The sequence below is a fragment of the Vicugna pacos genome, chromosome 33, assembly GCF_048564905.1.
Source record: "Vicugna pacos chromosome 33, VicPac4, whole genome shotgun sequence".
Lineage (NCBI taxonomy): Eukaryota > Metazoa > Chordata > Mammalia > Artiodactyla > Camelidae > Vicugna > Vicugna pacos.
In genome coordinates this window covers 8,439,950-8,458,864 of record NC_133019.1, presented here as the reverse complement: position 1 = coordinate 8,458,864, position 18,915 = coordinate 8,439,950, and the positions used below count along the sequence as shown (strand labels likewise).

Here is an 18,915-nt window from a genome sequence, read left to right as displayed (position 1 = left end):
TGTGATGAGAGGGCAGCAAACTATGAATGAATGGAAAAGGCGGTAAAAGGCAGCAGACAGCTCTCAGACTTGTAAACAAAAAAGTTCAAATTGCCAGCACTTACATGGTGTTAGGTGAAACATACATGCATGACTGTCTACTTGATCACTACGCAACTTTAAGAACCAGCAATTTTTTCTTCCCAAAACGACAGAGAGTCACCATACAGACACAGAGCTGTATTAGAACGAGTCTTGGACCTACACGGATACCCACAATAGATCAGGAAATTCTCTTTATAGTTAAATATAAATATATTTAAGGAGCATGACATTCCCTTAATATTTAAATGCTAATTCTAAAACCATCATTCTCATACCTGGTCAGGTCAAATCATCATTATTATGTATTGTTGTTTGTTCTAGTAAAATAATTATCAATGAAAAATGTCTAAATCCTGAGAAATAAATTGAGTAAGGAGAAGAAATCCAGTAATTAGTCTGGGAGCACAAAGCAGGGTTGACTTTATTACATAATAGTTTCCAAAGGGAACTAGATGTCTTCCTTCTGAATCTTGATTAAAGGTGTACACGGGAAGGGTAGTCTACTCAATGCTCCTTGGGGATTTCTTTCCATGATTTGGTTTCCCTTGAGTAGTTGGTATGATTAACCAGGCGAGTTTCTTTCATAATTGTCCTGAAGCCTTTTGTATTTTCAAACTGCTTTGCAATTGTTTTTTTTCTTAGAGATGTCCTTTAAAGTGAACCCATCAGGCGATGTCGTGGGGCAAGCTCTGCTCAGGGAGGCGAGGCTGTGGTTGGCCACGCCAAGATAAAGCCATGGAAAGTCTTTCAACTTTTTTTTTTTCTTAAAGGGACTCAGGGTGCTGTTTTCAAAATGCTTTTATTTCCAAAATTAAAAGATGTCCAAAAGAACAAGTGTAGCTTTCTCTCCTTGGACTGACGATAGGGTTGCCAGAGAAAACACAGGATGTCCAGTTAAATTTGAATTTCAGATTAACAGTGAATAATGTTTTAGTGTAAGTATATCCCATCAAGACCAGGAGTCTTGGGAATCCGAACTTAGGAAGACAACATTTTTCACCCTGAGAGCTTAACCTTTCTGAGTTGAAATTTTCTCTCTAAAAATAGAATGTTGTGCTGCGTAACAACAGAAGTCAGTGACTTCTGTGGCTAACTAGACAATGGTGTAACATCTTTCCTTCATCCAAGACTTATTTAGGAGTGGAATTCCAGTGCCATGGAAAGAGTGCTGCATTTGGAATAAAAAGACCTGAGTTTGAGATCCCACCCCGATTACTAACTATAGTTTCTTCAGCAAATCAAATCCTTAGAGTCTCAGATCCTTCAGCCACAAAAATGGGATTAAGATATCTACTGTAAAAATCAGATTAGTTCACGTGTGGAGAAGTGCCTCTATGTAAAGTTATAAACAAATGATGACATTATAAAGTTACTCGACCCTTCCCAGAAGTTACTCTCAACCAACGTTGAAGTGAGTTATTATCAAACGCTACAGCCAGCAACTGTTCCCCGGTACGACTCCAAGTTTTCAAGCCTGGCTCAATTCTCAGAAGGTGCCCACAAGGAGTCATTTTCTCATCTGTGTGCTTTGTATTTCAAGAGACACAGGTTTGAACGTTGGCTCTAAACCTCACTCTTCAAATAACAAATGGGCAAAGTAAGACCACTGCACACATTTATTATGAGAAATCAGTGAAGAAATAGATACAAAAGGCCTGGCACAGAGTTTCTCACTAGAAACATCTGTCCTTCTATTCAGTGCTTCAGCTGCCCGGCCCTGGGTACAGTCCGCCAGTGGGCAGGCGTGTGTAAGGATGGGGTCTCGGGGTCCATTTCCCTCCTGTACCCAACAGCTCTGCTGTCACAGCCCAACAGGACAAGACAGGGCCTCCTCCAATCTCCAGACCTCCCCTAGAATGGAGTCTGAGATGCCAGCTCATTCTGTGTCCACTGACATCTACAGACCCACAGGACAATAATAACCTTCCCTAACTAACCTCAACCAGACTCAAACCAGAAAGCAGCAGGAGAAAAGTCGCCTTGACCCAAAGGGGCATCGAGCCTCTCCCAAGCCAGACGCAGGGTAATGAAATCCAGACCGCATGCAATTCCCCACATTTGCTGACTGCAGGAGCCCTCCCTGCCCCAGGCTACCTGGCCTCTCTCCCTCCTGCCTTGGACACAGCTCTTCCTCAGCCACACTTTTCAGGTCACCAGGCCAGTCCTCGGCGGGGGGGGGGGGGGGTGGAAAGATGTCCGCACTAGGGAATCTCCAAGCTGCCCAGGGGGTGTCGGATTCACCCTTTGCAGACGCCAGCTTGGTGTGCACGCACAACTACGGTGCAACAGTGACCTCTGGCGGCAGGCGTGCCTCTAGCTGACCGTGGAGGACCAAACGCCTGCAGCCGGCTCTCTCAGCACAACCCTACCCCTTCCAGGAGGCTAGCATATAGGATGACGGCTTCTTCTTGGGACCACTTTCCAGAAAACCCATGCACAGCATCTTTAAATATATATACATCAAAGAGAAATATATGAAAGAAACAACTCCAGAGTTATGGACCAATTGAATCTAATCATGTCACTCTGTCACCTACAAACCTTCAATGGCCAACGGCCCCTCCACTGACTACAGGGTGAGGTCTGGACTCCTTAGTACAGCAGACAGCAGGGCTCTTTAGGATCCGGATGTGACTACCTGTCATTTCCTCCCACCTCCCCGTGCTTTAACACACACCAAACTTCTCCCACATTCCTCAACGTCCTGTGTTGTTTCCTTCTACTTTAAACGATCTCCTTCACTTCTCTGCCTGGTAAAGTCCTTTTTCTTTCCAAGGGTTTCGTATCAGAAATTGCCATCTTGGTGACACCTTCAGTATGATCTTTTAGCCACTGTGGAATGTTTTCAAAGCGTACAGCAACTAGAGCTAATACTAATCTGCTTATCTAGTCAAGATACAACAACAGGACATCTATTATAACGCCAGTCATTGTGCCTGGGTGTTGGGAATACACAGATGAAAAGTGGCAAGGTTTCTGACCTCAGAGCATTTACAAATCCGTAGTAAATATATCAGGAAGCAATTTCCACTCAGTGTAGTAAGGTGCTGTGTGCAAGTCACACACTTGGCATAAGGAGACCCCGCCCAAGAGTGAGAGGCTTTGACTCGGTCTTGAAGCATGAGTAGGAGTTCGCCAAGCAGATGAAAGAATCTGAAAATGGATGAAGCTTATTTGGGGCAGAAAGTAACCTACACGGCGGCAGGAATGAGTTGGGGGCAAGGAACAGTCCTGATCGGCTGGGCCGGGGGCTCTGTGTCGGACAGCAGAGAGATATGGGCCTAAGATGCAGTCTGGGATCCGAAGACAGGCCCAAGTGTTCAAAATATTTGCTATGGCAACGAGGAGAAGGAAAGCAGTGTTTAGGTATGATGGACTGACTCAAGGGCCAGCCATAGCCTACAGGACAAGCAAAAGGAGATCAAAATCAGGTTTTTGCCTGTTACCGATACTCAGAGACACTGTGGGTGTCAGTCAAATCCAGTCTGAGAAGCAACGGCAAAGTCGGTGTAAACCGACAGGGAGACACAGGACACTGAAGGAGAAGACTTTACAACACAAGGGCCAGCAACGTGGCTGTGGTCAGGAGCCAGTGGCAAGGTTTCAGAGAATGGGAATTCAGGTGAAAACGTGGAGAATCCAACTTTATTCTAGTGAATAGCATCTTGCTGGATTGTGGCTGCTTTTAAAAGGGTGGGGCCCTGAGGGCAAGGTGGAGGGTCTGCTAACGCTGCCCTACAAGTCCAGTTCTGATGCTCTGGAGGGCCTGACCCTGCAGGGTCAACGGGGCTCCACTCTTGGTTCATATATGTGTCCTGAGCATCTGGGAGATGGCAGAGTGGTAGGCCTGATCCTCAGCCTCCAGGCAAAAAACACTGACTGTGATAGGTTTGTTATGTGTCCCTCCTGGTCATTTTATCGCAAATGGGGGAAGACAGCTGTCCCTTGACAGACAGGGCAGGGAAATAATGGTGGCTGAGATGGGGAACAGTGTCAACCTGGAGACTGTATCTATGCATCTTTGTATCTGTGTGCCCCAGAGACCCCTTGCACACAGACAAAGGACTACGATCAATCTAGAACAGGGCCCCTCCAGGGAAGGGCAGACAACATGAAGACAACGATATGGCTGTCCATCCAAGTCCCCACAGCAAGCTGCCTCCTTCTGTCAGGACGTTAACACAGCACACAGCACCCGTCTGCTCAGTTACCTATGTGTCCCGTGAGAAAAAGAGCTCCGTGAAGGTAACAGACACATCTTCCTTAACTATCACCGTGGCTGGAAGAGTCAGCACTCAACAACAAATACTGGTTTGAAGTCAAGAATGAACAAGCAGCACTGGCACGGGGGAAATCGGTTAAGAAGTTCCCACCGACGCCACGGCTTAGGCTGGAGCACCAGAAGGGGCTCTGCCTTCCCAGCTTTGTGCTTCTTCCTTTCACAAACACGGCTGACATCGACGTTAGAATGTTGATTCTGGAGACAGACGAAAAGGCTTTTAAATTCGGACCGTGCCATTTTATCTGCTTGGGCAATTTACTCAAATTGCCTGAGATTCAATCTCTTCACCTAGTACATAAGGATAATTATAACAATATCCTTCTCACTAAACTGTGGTGAGAGTGAGAAATCACAGATGTAAAGCACGTAACACAGGATGGAGCAAACAGCAGATCTCCGGAAAATGGTCGCAGTTATGATGATGACATGATGTGTCTTCTTGTGATGAACTGAGGATCGCCCCGAACCCCCAAAGCCTAAGCGGATATCCTTATCCAACAAGTCGTTCTGCTGCAGGACTCGGGAACTGGAGAGGCCTGGGCGCACCTGGAGTGCCTGTGGCCATGATTCTGTGTGTGGAACACACAGACTGGTGCTTGTGCATGGGCCTGACAGTAAAGGGGCTTTTCTGAGCTTGAAATAATGTCAGCATGGAGGTAGGACTGTGTCCCCACGTGATTCCATTGTTGCTGGGGTTAAACACCATAAGCTAGGAAATCCTGATGACAGAGAATCACTGAGGGGAGTTACACAGCCTCAGGTCCACAGGCCCAGCCCGCAGGGCTCTAGCGAGTAACAGAAAGAAGCGGGGGGAAACGACTCTACCTCGGGTCTGACGTTGCTGGTAACTGAGATTCACAGTCAATACCTTCAGAATCAGGCGGAGCAACCACCTGGCATCAGCCACCTACAGTGAGCAGCACCAAAATCCATGGCCTGACACGGCTTTTCTCATACGAAATAACCCCTCATAGTTGGATTTTGTTTGCTTCAAGAATGTAGAGAAGCATCCAATTTCACAATCCCCCACAGTCAAGGGCCACCTTTAAGGCTGATTTCAACCAAAAATTGTTGACCAAGATACAGGCCTGTCCCCTGTGGACTCAGGCCATCCCAAGTGTAAGACACTGAAAGTCGGTCTGAGCAAACTGGGGGCCAGTGAAGGGATCACCTTTCCCCAACTACCTACTGCGTGTGATGAAGTGAAGCAAGCTCACTCCCTCTGCGATAACTCAAAGATGTGAATCTAGCCCAGACCTAAGGTCCAGAGGCTACACCAGACCTCCTTGTGAATATGGCCCCTTGACTCTCTCAGATTTCTAAAATTCAGCTTTCTGCAAATTAAACCATGGCAACTGTATGAACTCCCAAGCACTCTTCTTGATCCATCATTCCTCCCCACCTGACATCGAGTCAGTTACCAGGTCCAACTGAGTCCCCGTGGGCAACAACGCCTGCTGTCCACAGCACTGGGCTGAGCCCCTATACCTGCGTGAGTTTCCAATTGCTGCTGTAACACATTCCTACAGAACTGAAGGGTTAGCATAGCACCTACTATCTTAGAGCACTATCTTACAGCTCTGTGGGTTAGAAGTTCAACTCAAGTCCCACAAGAGTAAAATCAGTGTTGGCAGGGCTGTGTCCCTTCCTGGAAACTCTAGGGGAGAATTCATTTCTTTGCCTTTACCAGCTTCTAGACGCCACTCACATTCCTTGGCCCGCGGCCCCTTCCTCCATCTTCAAAGCCACCAACATGACATCTCCCTGACTCATCTCCATTGTTACATCTCTTTCTGACCACAGAAAAGGTTCTCCACTTTGAAGGATTTATGCAATTAGACTAAGGTCACTCAGATGATCCTGGAAAACCTCCTCACCTCAGAGTCCTTAACCCTCATCACATCGGCAAACAGAGGGTAAACACCTTCACAAGTTTGGGGCATTATGACGGGTATCTTTTGGGGACCAGCATTCTGGCCACCACAACATGCATTATCTCATAATTTGAAGAACTCTTGAGTTGGCTACTGTTAGCTCCATTCTACAGACTTGACAAAGCTGCCTTAATTGCCTAGGGTCATTTTAATACACGGCAGAGAGATCCATGCTGAGCTCTGTTTGGCTTACTACACTATACCGCATCCCTACGTCCTCAGTCTCTCTGGGTTCCATGGGCCACCACCCTTACTCAGGCCACTATTATGATTGACTTAGATTACTGGGTTATCCTAACTGATCTCCGTCCCCATTTTTGTGATCCTTCTGTGATCCATTCTGCAGCCAGAGCTATCTTGATAAAGCACACATTTAATAAGGTCATCACCAATGACATTCCACTACTTCTCTGGGATAAAGCCCAGACTCCTGGACATGGTGTACCAGGACCATAAGACGCAGCCCCTGCCTACCTGCAGCTTCACCCATCGCTCTCCGTTCCACCGCCTCCCCCCAATCTCAGTGTTGAAAGCAACAGCACTACGCAGCTTCCCAAATTTATCACACCCTCTCTTGGGTATGATCACATTATGCTCCCACATGCTAATCCTTCATAGGGTGATTTGACAGATTAAATAATAGATACAAAGTGCTTATAACTGTACTTTGAACAAAAGTGCTTCAATAAAGGGCTGACTGCCCAGAGAGGCAATGGTTTGTATGACACTGAACAGTACGTGAGAGACCTTCCTTGCCAACACAGATCTAAAATAAATAGGAAGTTTAAAGGAAACTATCAAATCTGCTCCTTTTTTTATTTTTTTCAGTCCGTTTTTCATGGGTCACCTCCAAAGACTGGCTTGAGACAGGGAGAACACAGCAAGAGTTACTGAATAACCCAGCCTCTCCTTTCTGTTGTCTAAGACTGTCGGCCCATAAAGGGAACAAAAGTACCAGCATTTCAGAGACGAAACTGCAGCTCCCTCTGTGATCAACTACAGCAAGTGCGGGGGAAAGGCTAGTTCATGTGAAGGGATCCGTGTTCTGGAAGCACCCTGTCACAGAGAGCAAAGGTCTAGGTGGCTTAAGGAACAGGGTGAGTGATCTTTATAAACAATTCGCATTTCTCTGTCAAACAGAATTTTTCATAGAATGATTCAGGGAAAATACGCAAGACTAGGTCATATGTTACCCCAGACCTACACGTGGAGTAAGCCACACTATTAATTCATCTGACAAAGGTTGACTGCACATCTCCATGTATTGGGCATTGACAGACATAAATAACCAATTACCTGCATTGAAGGAGCTCAGAGGTTGGTGACAGAAATGAGCAAAGAGCAAACCATGCCATTTCGCTACAGACACATAGATAATCCCATGCGGAGGGAGCTGAGGGAGTTCGGAGGGGATGGACCTCCTGTTTTGGATGGCCATCTTTACTAAAAGTGGTGATGCTGGAGCCAGATCCTGCAGGATAAACCAGGCATCAAATTGTAGGAGGGAGCAGCACATGTAAAGACACAGAGGCACACAGGAGTGTGAGGGGGAAACACTGAAGGTGAGACTGGGAAAGCAGGGGCAAGGACAAGACCTTGCAGCATCTTGACCATGATGTTAAGGACTTTGAACTTTATCTGAAGTTAATGGAAGCCTGTGACTAGGTTTAAACATAACAGTGACAAAGTGGAATTTTCGAACTATTATGTAATCCCGCCGGGAACCTTGCTTAGTGTGGAGGACAGTCAGGGACTTCCCACCCAGAGGACAAAGGGCCTGGGATTTCTATACCCATCTACCCCTGTAGGTACCAATGGGAAGAACGCTGGGGGCTGCGGCAGGAGGGCTACCCTAGATGTAGGCCCAACTGCTCTAGCAGCCAAAGCAAGCCCTGGGGCAAAAACACCAACTTCCAGCAAAGGGAAGCAAAGTTAGAACAGAAGGTACAGAAATAGCAGGTTCAAGGGAACAGGAACAGGCCCTTGGCAGCATCCACCACACCTCCCATATTCGTGGCACAGAAAAGGGCGCCGGGCTCACTGTGAGCTCTCAAGAGGTATCTGAATGAACAGCACCATCAATGAATGAAGGAAGGAGTGGCCTCTCCAGCTTTGCCACATTCTGCTTGAGGTCTGCACTCCAGCCACCCTGGACTTTGGACCAATTCCTCACCTCAGGGACTTCTCATACGCTGCTCCCGTGAGCTGAATGTTTCCTTTGACATTAAGTGTCACTTCCTTAGGAAAGTCTTCCCTAACCTCCCTCCCAATAGTTTGTGTCTCCAGGTGACACGTCACCACAGCATCCAGTCACCCCCTTCCCTTCTATAACACTCACCACCTCTGAAGTCACTGTCTGCTTTATTCGGTGACTAACACTCAGTGTAGTGCCTACTGTGTACCAAGTTCTCAACGCGCATTTATGAAATCATAAAGTAAGATGAACCAGATGACCATGTAGATGTCTTGTACAGGAAAGTGAAGAACTGAAACAGCAACTAAAAGGAATGCGGAAAATTGCTGACCAGAGACATGGAACGATTCCAGGCAACAGTGAGGAGCCAGTGGACGTCGGGCACCATTAACACTCAGTGGCCCGGATCCTCAGGATTCCGTGCTTTCCCCCAGTCGTGCTCTGAAAAGCAGATACAGGATCCGTGGACAGTGGATCATCACGTTGATACAGGACTGGGGCTTTGCGAGGTCGGCGACAGGAGAAACTAACAAGGCAAAGGCACTGAGGCACCTGGACAAGGGAAGGAAGCGCCGTCCTAAACAGATAGGAAAACTAGAGCCAGGAGGGTGGTGGGTGTGTGATGAAGCAGCTAAAACAGAGACAAAAGATTAGAGGTCTTGATGAGGGGCGGACGGAGGTGCCACGATGGGGAAGAATAAGACTGTGGTTAGATAGTAGGATGTTAAAGTTTACGATTTCAGAGATGGAGGAACACTGTGATAAGGAACGTGGGACTTCAGATCCAGCATGGGCAGGACTGAATTTAAGACAGATTACAAAAGTTACGGCATTCGTTTGTAAGGCATCAGTGAGGTCTCTGATGATACCCCCTTGAAAACAGGCTTTGTCTACCTTGTTCACTGTATCCCTAGCATCTACAACAGTGTTTAGAACAACACAAGAACTCAATGAATATTTGTTTCATGGACAAATAGATGAAATAACCAATCTGACCCATCTGGCTTAAATCGGCAAGGAACTGTACTGGCTTACACAAGCTAAAAATCACAGGGTAAGTCTGTGTTCTAATATTTCTGGGCTCAAGGATTAAATCATCAAGACTTGAAGTTTTCCTAAATACGGGCTTTAACTTCCACTGTTGTGGCCTCGGTCCTCAGCTTCACGTGATAGCAAGACCTGAGAAGTGTCACTTCACCCAAAATTCTAGCAAAACTCTCATTGTCCCTAATTGACTACTCTGCCCATTTCCAAACCAGTCACTGTGTATAAGAGAGTGATCGTTACCTTGTCTTGGGCCTGGACTGCACGTCCTACTCTGAAGGCTAGGATGGAGTCAAGCTCTCTCCAGGCCGAGAGTCTGAGATTGAGGAGAAACTAATACAAGTCTACTAAGAGGAGAGTTACTGCAGACAGTGTAGCAAAAACAGCAGGGGCCCAGGACAAAGAGCATAGCCTGTATTTCCCCCAGCAGCAACGGGGAGCTGCTGAAAGGCTTCAGGAAAGAATCATGGTCACATTTGCATTTCAGAAAGATCACCCTGGAGCAGTATGGAGGGCACGTCAGAAAAGGCTGAGGCTAAGAGAAGGACTCATTCAAATTCAAAATGATCAACTATCAGTGGACCATGCCTTCTCTGTCCATAGAGAGAGGAGAAACGTACACCTGGTGGCACAGCAAGGAACATGACAGAGCCTGCCCTCAAGGAGCTCCTCGTCTAATGAGGAAGACAGACAAGTAACCAGCTGTGTGTGTTACAGGTAACTACTGCAAGGCTTCCTGACGCACCAGAAGGTACAATCTAAGTCAAAGTCTCAAAGATGGTCGCTGACAGTGTCTGCAACCACAGACAAGTGGGAACACTGCACATTTGGAAAAGTAATACATATACGAGGGCATGGAGTTCCAACAGTGAAGCAGAAAAAGGTGAAACCAGATTATTCCAAGTTCAGATCTTGAAGGGTTTTGCAAAGCCAAACAAAGTAAGTCGCTAGGCTTTATCCTCAGAGTTTTGCAAAACCATGAACGTTTTAAAGTTTGGGAGTATCACCCACTCAGCACTCCAAAAAAGATCTAGCCATGCAGAAAATGGATTGCAGGATTACGAAACAATACGCAAGGTCATCATGGAAGAGACTTTCGTAGTAATTTGGGAAAGAGGTGGTGGTGCCTGCAACTAAACAGTAGCGATGGGAATGAAGTGAAGTGGACAGATTTCAGAGTTTTAACATCTGGAAATCAACTGTGCTTGGAAACAAGGATAAGGGTATAAAGGAAGCAAAGCAGAGTAAGGAGCCAATAATGGCAATTAGATTTCTCACTTGCGTGAGTGAAAGGATAGGGAACGCTACTCACAGTAGGAGAGCAGGTTTGGAGAGGAGGCTAATGAACTTGCTCATGGACGCACTGAGATGCCTGGCTTGTCACTGGGTACGTGGGTCTGGAGCTCAGGGGAGTCTGCAGTTGGAAACACACATTTGGGAACCATCCACATAAAAATGGTAGCTGAAACCTCGCAATGGGGGTAGTCACTCCCGTTCAATTCAGTGTTCAAAGAGAAGGGTCCTGACAGCAAAAATCCAGGGAAAACTGCCACTGAAGGGATGACGGAGGTCTGGGAACCATCCAAAGAGACCAGAAGAATAAGCCTGGGGGCAGAGGAGCAAGAACCTGGTCTAACCAAGGGTTGGAAACAAGTATACAGGGATGGAAGTGAGAATTACATCTAAGATGTAAAGTGAACAGAGCTCAACAGGGAAGGAGGGAGGGGGAGGGGGAGGGGAATGACTCCCAGATTTCTAGCCTGGGTGAACGGCTCGCTCGTCAGGAGAAGGAAGAGGTTAGGTCTCAGAAACAGCTGTTGGAGGTGCTAGTGGGAGACACACTAGAACTGTGGGCAGCTGCAACTCCGGAGAGCGTCTGGAAAGCAGCCCAGCCTTGGACGGAGTCCATGCAGAGGTGGTATTTACCATCAGGGAGAAGATGAGATGGTCCTGGAGGAGCCATTAGTCGATACAGGAGCCCCAGGAATGCTCTAATTTAAGGAACAGGCAGTAAAAGAGGAACTGGCAAAGAAGACTCTAAACAAACAGAACAGAGAGAACTGAGTTTGTCACCTGTAGCTTACATAGTGCTTTGGGATATTGCTCCTTGTGTATTTTTCTGCCATCAGTTTCCTCCTTTGGCCGTTAGAAAGTCTAACTACATAATGATTCCAGCTGTCTTCCAAAAACTCATCCCAAAGTGTGTCAGAAGCCCTAGGGCCCAAAAGGAGTTCTTTACAGTTCCCTAACTTGCCTTCAAATGAGGGACTTCCATGGGTTAAAGCAGTGGACCACCTAATCCAGAAACGGCTGGAATTTACTTCCATATTTGCAAGTCCTTCGATCATTCGGGTTTAGCAGAAACGCACAGCATCCTTCAAACGCTGTTCCTCTCTCTTCCCGTGGTGGTGTGAACGGCTCAGCAAGCGGGCCCATCATTTTCTTGCTAATTAATTTAGGTCTAATTGGTTTCAGCCCACACAACAGTGCAGGTTGTAAGAGGGGGCAACAGCAGTCAGATTCTACTGAAAGTACCTGCCAGCCATCAAAGCATCCACCATTAAGCAATTCACTACCAGAGGGAAGAGCGCTTAAGAGCTAAACAAAGTGAATTAAATCCCCCACCTCCCAATTAGCTTCAGAAAAATCTCCAAGTGCTCAGAACTCTGTCAAAGCACCAGGAAGCATTTCATCCTATCGTCACCACTCTAGCATAACAGTCTTGCAAGGAGTTACCAAACATTTACCAGCCTGCATGCTGTGTATTGTTTAGAAGGATTTCAAGTTTTCCAAACAACTGCTATCTCTGTAGGTGCCACAACCTGGACTGGTTTTGCTTGTTATTCTATCCCCAGAGACTAACACAGTGCATACAGATGGTGCACAGTTAGTATTCGTTACACAAACGAACATGTGAATGAAGGAAGAAGGAAAGGAGACTGCCTGGTGGAATTAGTCCAATTCCAAACTCACAATAAAAGAGCATGACCTTTAAAGCCCAGGAGCCAGCCCCATCCCCTGCGAGCTGTGTGACCACAAACAGGTCCTTTAACCTCTCTGAATCGTAATTTCTTTGTTCGTTTAATGGGAATGATGCCTGCACTACATACCTCAACAAGTCACAATAAAACTGAATTTATAAATGTGTTAAGTACTCTGTACATCATAAAAGGAAGAGTTGCTGCTATTAAAGACTGGAAACTCAACTTGAAATTGTTCTTTACCTATAGTCAGATCGTGCTTCTGTGTCGTATAATGATATTCGAGTTTCATTAAATTTCTGATGAGTCTCTTACCATGAGTTTATGTCCTGAGTGTACAAAGAAGGCAGCCCAGTCCTGGAGGAGCTCACAGTTCGGTGAGGGAACCCAATACGGGAACGGAAACCATAATTCAAGGAGTATGAACGTGCTGTGGTGCAATGGAGACCCAGATAAATGAGCAGCTGTAAGTCATGGTGGAGGGACAACAACTCTACTGAGAAGGTGGGACAACAACTCTACTGAGCAGGTCCGGGAACTGAGGGGGGTGGGATGTGAACTGAGTCACAAGGAACAGGAGAAGTCTGCCAAGTGGAGACAGAGCAGGCTTCGGGTGCTTGAAGTTTCTATAAAGGATATTTCACTCTACGTGTTTTTTCAACTTTCTTTTGACACTCAACATTATGCTTTTTACCTTCATCCGTGTATTTATATGATGGAGACCCAAGAGTCTGTGTTTTCTGGCTTTTCCCTACATTTGGAATGTTCTAATGATTAAAGTTAATTTTTTAGGAAACAAAGAAAGCTACATGGCTGGGGCAAAGGATACGGGGCGGCTGGGAGGTGGGTTTCAGTAGATCTGGGCCAGATGTGGGGAAGATGTAGCGTTTTGTATTTCGTGGCTTGAACAAAAGGGAATCACATCAGACATTCAACAGGACTGAAACGACTTGTGGTCATCACCAGACAGCTAAGTCGAGAGTCGGCAGAGAATGAACAAGCCGGCCCCCAACCAGCTGAGACATGGCCCACTCACCTTTGCACACGGTTCCCGTGAACAATGCCCTCCAGATTCCCAGAGCAAACGAGACAAGGAAAGATCATTTGAATCTGGAGGACGAACTGTGCCTTTGACATGTTTAAGTTGGCCCTGGGGCTTTCGAGGCCCCACCTAAGAGGAGCAGGTCTCCTCCACCGCAGACCAAGGTGGGAGGAGCAGGGGGGCCAGCCAGGCAGCAGAAACATCTGCATGCTCACTCCAACTTCCCCGGCTCCCTCCGTCCATCAGCCTTGCACCCCCTGTACCACGTGAGGTCCCACCAGCCCCAGGATTGAAGGCCAATTGTGCGTTGCTGTGACAGCAAGTATTTAAAAGGAAAATAAAGAAGCGACGAGCTGTGACATGCTATCATTAAGTAATCATAATTCCCTCCCCATATTACGACAATAGATGTCACTCTCTCATCTGGGAGGCAGGCCACGGATGGAAACACCATGCCGAAAACCTTTTCAGACAAAGACAGGGGTGGGGGGAAGGTGAGGTAGCTGAGTGTGGAATGGGATATTCTGATGGGCTGTCTCCACCCCATTCCCCACCCCTCCAATTCCTACATGCTCTGATAAAAGTCAGATCTGGAAAGAACTTCAAAGCCTCCCCAGTCTGACAAACAGTAATAAAACAAGAAATCAGAAAAAAAAAAAAAAAACCTGCCGAAGTGCAGGGAGGAAGCCGAGCTGACATGTGTTCTGATGGCTCTGTTTTAGTCATCAGCTGCCCGACGGGACGGCGGGGCACTTCCTCCTCCCTCCCGGGGAGCCGGGGCTGGGCTGTCAGCTATGAAGGAGTACGGAGAGGTCGGGCGGCAAAGGGGCCTGGAACAAGCGATTGTACATTCTTCCTGGCTATTTTTCTTCCAGTCCACATCCCAGCCCGAACCCACAGCCCGCTCTGGCCCGTCTGTAACCTCAACTGCTCCCTCCCCTCCTCCCTCCCAAAAGAAATATGCAAAAAGCAAAAAAATCAGTCTGGGCTCCCCACCACCCACCGTCCCTTCCTCCATTTAATGGGGGGCTGGGGCTTAGGGACAGCGCACAACAAGGAAATAGCTCTGGAATCCAGGACATCTGGCTTCTATTCAGACCCAATCACTGACCTTGGGAGCATATTGAAAGCATTTGGCTGTCTCAGCAGCCTAAAAGGAGCTATTTATTTCAGACTCAAGCACCAGCCCAAACATATGCTTCCATTTGGAAACAACTGAAGGTAAAACAGAGGGTTTTTTTTTAAAGGAGGAAGGTGGAAATAAAACAGGACTTCGAGTCAGAAGACGGACCTCCATTCTAACCACTGATCTGCCACTTGCTCGAGACAGCTGTGTGACTTTACTTGGCTCCCTTAATCTCACTGCAATTTTAGTTTCTCAACTGTCGACCGTGATTAAATTCCTCCCTCATGGGGTTACTGAGGCCTAAATAACGTAGTGTATCCCAAGGACCTGGTGCGGTGCCTGGCACGTGGTAGCTACTTTCCTCAGGCCAACGCTTAGCCATGGTTTACTCATTGGGTATAAACACACCTGTCTTGACCACCTCACCTGGTGCTGCCCTAGTTGTGTGGGTAAAGCACATCTAAGTGTTGGATAACTCGAAAGTGATTTGCACATACAAGGAACAACAGCTGGGACCATTATTACACCAACACTGTAGTACCATGTCAAGGCCAAGTGCTTTGATTGCTAAAACTAATCCAGGGGAAATTGGGAATGCAACGTTCCTAGAACATCCATGGACGTTACGCAGCCACATCGATAACTAACACAGCCTCAGCGTTAGACCACCCACACCCAATCACTGCCTGGTTCTCCGTCCCTTCCCAGAAGCTGCCTTCCACATAATCCCTGTGGCTTCTGCTGTCCTGAACGCAAGTAAGAAGCAGCTATCCTGTTGGAGAGTCACTAGATGAATCTCCTAAAACACAAAGCGTGTGCTTGTCCAAGGCGTAGTGAGTGACAATCGGGACACCAGCTGGACATCTGTGTTTTAGTCCATTCCCAAGGTGTTTTCCAGCCTAACTAAAGGTAACACCTGAGCCTCCTTTGGCCAATGATGGAGGCCAATGTGTCCCCATAAGCTTGGCATCACTTAGAACATTTTGAAGCTATCAAGCCTCAGTTCTCTAACCAAGACTAAAAACTCTCTAAACCCTAAGAATATGAGCTATTTGCACAGTATTTTACAGGGTATAAGACTCTCACTAACACGTTCTCATCCTCACAGCCACCCTGGAATTGTGTGCAACACTGCACATGAGGAAACCGAGTCTTACCTGAGTGGCGTTGCAGGGCTCCTGGCTCAGAGTCCTTGGCTTCATATCACAGCTTCCAGCCGAGTCGGCTATCACTGCCTCCGTGTGAGAAGGGTGGGTGTGAGGGAATCCCAGGACAGGAAAGGAACATCAGGTCCTCAGGAACCCTGGAGAAACCCTGGGAAACAAGGCATTTGGTGAAGACCCTCCACGACCTCCATCACACAGTCCCAAGGATGTGGGCCAGGTGAAATGACTCTCCATTCCCATTCCTACTGTATCTTTTGCCGAAAACAAAATTCCAGCCTTTAAAATTGTGAGGGAAACAGCAGATCTGCTGTGGGAAGATCTGGCCTCCAGACCTGGCTACAACACCTCCCATCCGCCCCCCAGAACTCCCCACGCTTCTGGTTCTGCCTCGGGGTTGGTCCCCAGGGATCTCAGCTGGCCCGGAACACTGAGCGGACCTGCTGTCCCACCGCCTGCCTCCGAACTCAGCTTCTGCCCCAGCTGGGCATTCCCGAGGTCTCCGGCCCGCTAGCCAACCGAGTCTTCTAGAAGGACTTGCAGTATCACTGAAGTGTGAGAGAGCCCACGACGACGCGGAGCGCGGTGCAGAAAGCGAAATCAGGAAGCGAGGCTTCACCCTGAGCCGGCGGAGACGCTGCCCCTCCGGGAGGCCTTCCCGGGGGCTCCTGCTCCCCGCCGCCTCCTCCCCGGGTCCGAGCGCGGCGCCGGCCCACGGAGCTCCACGGCGTCGTGCACGGTCCTGGACGAGCACCTGCGCCAGGCCCGCCAAAGCGCCGACTCCGAGGGCTGCAGCACAGAGCGTTTGTCTGCAAGGAAGCCAAGCGAGGAACCGCGGAGAACAAACCTCAAACCCGCCTCCCAAACGCCGGCCCCTAAGGCGTCAGGGGCGGGGGGCGCGGTAATTGGGAAAAGGTGCGCTAATTGACGCTCTGCGCATGCGTACCGCGGCCGCACGCCCCCGCACGCTCCGGGGGTGGAGCCTTCCGCCCTCTGCGGGCAAAAGCACGCTGTGCATGCCCAGTTGGAGGGTGGATGGTCCGACCCAGTGTGAACCAGCGCAAGTCCAGCTAAACACAGCTGACTTCAAGTTCCTAAAAAACACCTGGGGCAAACATCTTACCATCTAGGCTACGTGGGGCTTGGAGAACCTGCAGGTCTTACAAGGGCTTTAATTAGTGAGGGCAGGTGCGATGGATTTGACCAATCCTTAAGGTTTCACCTCTGTGTCATAAATGTTTGCCTGTTTTTCTGTCGCTGCCTCCTTGAGAGGTCGGTGTTCTGTCTTAACCATGAAGTCATAGTCCCAGGTATGACGTCTTTAACACGGTAGGCATTCAGTGAATGGTTGATGAATGAATGAATGAACTATGTAAAAAAGAAAAGAAAAAAAGCCTCTGTAAAGACAAAAACCATAATAAGACATAAAAAATGAAAATTGTTTTGTACAATGATGGCTTTAAGTGATTTTGTTTTATTTTCCATATTTAAAAAAATTATTTATACTGCTACGGCCCAAAGAAAAATAAGACATGTTTCCAAAATTTTTTATTAAGTGAGAATAACACTGTCACCTGGCGACAGACATAAAACACAAATGAAGAGGCTTAAATGTCAGCATCCCTCACTAGCAACAGCTCCTTCCAAAGCCCTGGCCCAAATGTATATTCATAATTTTCTGTTCTTCTTCTGAGAGTGCATCTCAAATCGTACAAGCTTCAGTCCTCTTAAAACTTAGGTCCACTCCTGCTGAAACCAAAACCCAATAAAATTAGCACAAAAATAAGAAGACCGTAGTATGATTTCACTTGTGTACCTATTGTTTATAGCACCCTTTATAATCAACTGGTAATAGTAAGTAAACTCTTTTCCCTGAGTTTTACGGGCCATTCCAGCAAATTATTGAACCTGAGGAGGGAGTCACAGGGAACCCCAATTTACAGAAGTTCCATCAAGAGACAGAGACCCAGGACTCGCGGCATCTGAAGTAGGACCAGCCTTGGGGGACCGAGCCTTAGCGGGTGGGGTCTGCATTAACTCTGAACAGTTAGTATCAGAACTGATTTGAATTGTTGGACATTCAGCTATGTCTGGGGAGTTAGAGAATTGGTGGTTGGTGTGGGGAAAAAAACACGTGTTTGGTGTTACAAGTACTGTTAGTGGAAATAGGTCAGAATAGCACTCAAAAATACAAACATTGGAAGTTATACTGAAAAAGTAGCGATAGAAAGCTGAAATACTTAGGAACGCATTCTAATACCCAGGAAGCAAGAATTGTGTATAATTGATTATAGAAACTTAAAAACACTCTTGGAGAACAAAATTTGTTCTACATAATTACTTCAGAACGTGCAAGGTTGTATGTTACAGTGGCGTTTGAAATAGCAAAATATTTCCAACAACCAGTCCAGCAATAGAGAATTGGTTAAAGTATTGTTTGTGTACCCAGCAGAATACTAAGTATCCATCAGGGAAGAATGAGGACATCCTTTGTGTATTGATGTGGAACCTACTTCAAGATACACACAGTGCAAAACATATTTATGCTCCCTACCATTTGTCTAAAAAAGGTAGGAAGAAGAAATACATACAAACGTACTCACATAGGCATTTGCTAAAATGTTTAGGGAACAATACACAAGAGGCTGATAACACTGTTGCTTCCAGAAACGGGAACTGGATGACTGGAGGGCAGAGGTATAGACTTTGCATCAAATTGCCCCCTTAATCATTTCATCTATGGAGTGTTTATCTACTTTTACTTTAAACTGAGCACCCAACCCCCATACCTCACGGCCTTTCTCTTGCCTTCTGAGACAACCTGTACTCTGTCTATGGAGCGTGTATTTCATTGAGTAAATCTACTTTTGTTTAAAAAAAAAAAAGAAAAACAAATTGCCCCTTTATGTACTTTGATCCTTGCATGATGTAAGTGCGTTAACTAGTCAAAAATTAAATACCATTTTACAAGTGTTGTTTATACGCTAAATAAAAATCGAATGCTTTTAAGTCATTTTAAGATTTTTTGTTATTATTTACTTTTCTTCACAAGTTGTCACATGGCC

At 47.0% G+C, this 18,915-nt stretch overlaps 1 long non-coding RNA gene across 1 annotated transcript in view; it reads right to left on the bottom strand.

Moving 5' to 3' along the window:
• Nucleotides 1–16,375, bottom strand: part of LOC140691132 (uncharacterized) — a 45,921-nt gene extending 29,546 nt beyond the window's left edge. The window contains exons 1-2 of the long non-coding RNA XR_012066624.1: nt 16,291–16,375; nt 15,845–16,001 (exon numbers count right to left, since the gene is read on the bottom strand). This is a non-coding gene — a long non-coding RNA (uncharacterized lncRNA). The remainder of the gene's footprint in view (nt 1–15,844; nt 16,002–16,290) is intronic.
• Nucleotides 16,376–18,915: the final 2,540 nt, after the last annotated feature.